General features: G+C 46.3%; 1 non-coding gene across 1 annotated transcript; it reads right to left on the bottom strand.

Moving 5' to 3' along the window:
- Positions 1 to 3,085: 3,085 nt before the first annotated feature.
- LOC116277803 (U6 spliceosomal RNA) lies at positions 3,086 to 3,191 on the bottom strand. The gene has a single exon (XR_004187259.2). It is a non-coding gene; the product is annotated as a U6 spliceosomal RNA (small nuclear RNA).
- Positions 3,192 to 4,306: the final 1,115 nt, after the last annotated feature.

Raw genomic sequence — 4,306 nt, 5'->3', positions numbered from 1 at the left:
AAAAAGAGAGAGAGAGAGAGAGAGAGAAAGAAAAAGAGGAAGGTAGAGAGGAAGTGGGAGGGAGAAAGGAAAGAAATGAGGTAAGTCTTGTTTTTGGCACGTGGAGTTTGAGCTGCTAATCTGATATCCAGACGGAGATGGCGAGTCAGTAGTTGAGTATGGAGGACTGAAGTTCAGGAGAGTGTTAAGGCCAGAAACAAAAATTAAGATGTCCTAAATTTATAAACATATTAAAATCATGGAACTGGGTGAGATCACCTTAAATATGAGTAAAAATAAGAAAAAAACGTCAAAGACTAAAAGCTTAAGGGTTTCCAGTGTGGAGAGTCTGCAAATGAGGCAGGAAAGGAGCTGCACTGGTAACCATTGCATTTGGCAGAGGGAGGTCACTGTTGACCTGGATGGGCCACAGCAGTTTGGGGGAAGGTGAGGTGTTTTCCAGATGGCAGAGAAGGAGGCCAGGGGCAGTGAGTGTAGCTGAGTCTTTAGAAGAATTCCACAGGAAAGCAGCACAGAAATGAGACAGAGGTGTAAGTAGGGTATAGGGGCCAACAGGTTATTTTTCAAGAGGGGAAGAATTGCAGGATATTTTTAATCTGATGATAATGATCCAGTAGAGAGAGAAAGAGAGAATAAATTATGATAAGAGAGAGGGGAAATTGCTAGCTGGGTGCCCTGGATCATCCATATGGGCCCTAAACAGGTTCATGGTCAGGATAACTATGATGCGTTTGGTGTTATGACACACATATTTCACTGTCAGGACTGGCTATCAGCCCTATGGTCTTCCCAGGGACTCCATGGAAGTGCTGATGTAACTTTAATGCCCACATGGCCATTCTGTAGCTGCATCCCCATTGAGGGCATGAGGCTGGGGGTACCTTAAGTGAAGGACGCATGGATCAGCCCAGGGTGCCTTGTGAGGTCCTGTGTCAGCCCGAGCTGAGCTCATCTGGAGGGTCAAGTGACTCAAGTGTGTTGAGCGCTGCTGACAGGTCACCTAAGATAAAAATTCTCAATTGACTTGAGATTGCAATGGTGAGTGAGAAGGGACCACATGAAGGGCAATTTTAGTGGTGTGGAAATGAAATTGACTGATGTGCCTTTAAGAAAGAATATGAGAGAAAATGGAGTCTGAGTATAATTAACTCCTTCAAAGAGGATGGATGTAATAGGATGGTGATGGTGGGGAGAGACCTGGGGTCAAGGAGATTTGTTTGTTTGTTTTTAAGATGGGAGAAATTATAGTGGACATATGTTTTGGGGAAAAATTCAGTAGAAAGGGAGATAAAAAATTATTCAGGCAGTGGGAGGTGGGCCAATGGATGAAATGGTGGCTAAGAGCAGGCACAAGGGTGGAAGCCAGTGGAGGTCTGCACTTGGAAACTGTGGCCTCATCCTTCCTAGTGGGGGGACGGCAGACAATTGGGTACAGTTGCACGTGGGTTGATGAAGTGCCAGGAGGATGGGTAGAGCAGGTGGTTGTCCTGGATGATGGATTTTTTCAGGTCTAAAATTTATCTCAGAAATGAACTTTTAATTATACTCTCAACGCCAGCTCTTTCCTAGTCTTCATCTTGCAGATCTGACAGTCAGAAAGTTGTTGATTCCACCCACAAAGCTGGTCTTGATTCTAGAGCCAGCCCTCGCCCACCATAGTGCTGCCCCCTCCCCAGCACCACTGGCTCTGCTCATCCTGCAGAACTCAGGCTCCACAGCTGACCGACTTTGAACTTAGCTTGAATCTAGTGAGTATTTGATGGCTGCTTGTTTCCCTCCACCTTGGTAAAAACGTAATAATTAGAGTTCTTATCCCATAGACCCATTTAGAGGATTAAAAATAAAAGTGAGTGTCAAGTGCTCTGCATGACCCTGACACATATGATTCTGAGCTTTTAGGATTCTCTCCAGTCCTCACTTCTGCATTGTGGGGTGAACTTTCTGTAGCTCAGCTCTCTGCTTTAGAACCTCTCCTGTTTCCTGCTGCCTTCTGGATCAGATTCGAACTTCTTCAGCTGTCAGACCAAGCCCTTCACAATCGGAGCACCACCTCCCTTTCCAGCCCCGTGTCCCAGCACTTCTGTGTTTCTTTTCTTCAGACACAAACACTTGCCACTCTCCAACCCACATCCTTTCCTTTTGCTTCCACAGATTTACAGAAGATACTCCTCTCCACCTCCTAACCTGGTGAAATTCTGCCCATTCTTTAAGGTTCAATTTAAGTAATAAGTTTTCCTGGATAGTTTCCCTGATCGCCTTCTGGGCACCTCTGGTCCTGTTGCTGGAAAATAGGTTCTTGCCTCATGCAGGAAAGAATTCAAGAGCAAGGCATAGTAAAGTGAAAACAAGTTTATTTAGAGAGATACATGCTCCAGAGATAGAGGGCAGGCTGTCTCAGAACGCAGGGGAGAGAGAGAGAGAGACCATGAAGGGTCGAGTTGTTAGGTTTTATGGGCTTGGCAATTTCATATGCTAATGAGTAGGAGGATTATTCCAACTACTTTGAGGAAGGGGCAGGGATTTCTAGGAATCAGAAATTGCCCACTTTTGGACACTTTATGATCAGCCCAGGAACTGTCCCATACCTGAAGGTGCTCCATGAGGCTCAAGGTCTACTGGAAGTCAAATCTGCCGTCTTGGTTCTAACCAGTTTGCCTTGTCCTCAACTGTTGTGCCATTCCTCCAATGCTTGTGCCCTGCCCTCTTCCCTCCTGTCTCAGTCCCGGGCCAGGCCCTTCTTAGCTCTGTCCCTTCCGTCTAAGTTTGCTCGTGTGTCCTCTGTACCGTGGACTCCCTAGGAGCAGGAATGCTGGTTGGTTTCTTTCTTTCTGTTTATTGTTCAGACTGTGCCTCACACCACTGGATTTCTTAGGGAATGACTGCATTAGTTATTCCCTCCTTTGTATTCATTTCTTTTTAATTTCATTATTTTATCTAAAAATGTATCTTTATTGAAGTATAGTCAGTTTACAATGTTGTGTCAGTTTCTGATGTACAGCACAGTGCTTCAGTCGTACATGAACATACATATATTCATTTTCCTATTCTTTTTCACTGTAAGTTACTACAAGATACTGAATATAGTAAAGATATGAAATACTTCACAAATTTGTGTGTAATCCTTGTGCAGGGGCCACGTTAATCTCTCTGTGTCGTGCCAATTTTAGTATATGTGCTGCTGAAGCGAGCATTGTATCCATCTCTTTTCCAGCCGTTGGTATTGCTCATTGAATCATTTGCTGAGGGTCTGTGTCCTCCATCACGCTATAAACACCATGGGGGAAGAGAAGTTATCTTTATTTCTACCCATATCACTAGAGCCTAACACACAGCAGTGGGTTGTCAACTGAAAGAAAAATGTGCAACCTAAAAGTTGTACAACGTAAAAGTTTAGAATTATGTTTTATTTAGTGGACATTTCTGGGGATTTAAGCCTGAGATACAGCCTCTCAGATGGCTCTGAGGGCGGGGAGGAGCCAGGGTATATAGGAGTTTTGAGGACAAAGACCAGGTAAGAGATGCGCCAGCACCTGTATCCTGTATCCCCCATCCTGAGTCTCCACAGGGAGCACTGTTGGCGGTGGCTGCAGTGGCTGAGGGCTTGGCAGCAGGTGGCCTGCTTATCTCCATCCTGAGAACCATCCTGATTATCAGGCTGGCGAAGTTAGTGGCTGATGGCTGATGTCTGCAGTGCCCTTTGTTTACTGCTATGGCAGGCAATATTTTTTATTCACAGTTTAATAAATGTGTAAAGGATAAAATAAAATGAAAGTACCCCACCACTGTCCCAAGTGCACGTGGCATCCCCGCAGATCCCGAGGTGGCCTCCAGGTGGTGCCAGCCACTCACGGGTCCCGGCACTGGGTATAGCCCTGGCTGCACTGGTAGGCAAGTTGCAGGCAAGGGGGTGGCCTGGCTGCAGGTGGGAGGCACTGCCTTCTCTTGGCCAACACACAGTTGCTCTTGGGCCTCCTTGCAGGTATCTTTGGAATGTTAACCCGGGAGGGAGGGAGGGGCTGTTGCCTTCCGCTGCCTCTTGGGTGGTATCTAAGCCTCTCATGCCAGCAGGTGAAGGTGTCAAACCTCTGCTGATGGCTGAGAACTACAGGGAACCTGCACAAAAAATGTGATTTACCTGTTTGGACTAAGAATGTTACCTGCCATAGCAGTAGGCAAAGTATATTGTACCCATGAAGCCATCAGCCACTATAACCTCCCCCAAGAGTGCGCCCTGGGTGGGTGGGGGGCTCAGGAGGAGGGAAAGAACAGGACACTGACCCTTGGTAGTTACTGTGCACATCAAAGG

Source organism: Vicugna pacos, chromosome 15, assembly GCF_048564905.1.
Source record: "Vicugna pacos chromosome 15, VicPac4, whole genome shotgun sequence".
Taxonomy (NCBI): domain Eukaryota; kingdom Metazoa; phylum Chordata; class Mammalia; order Artiodactyla; family Camelidae; genus Vicugna; species Vicugna pacos.
This window is presented reverse-complemented; position numbering and strand designations above follow the sequence as displayed.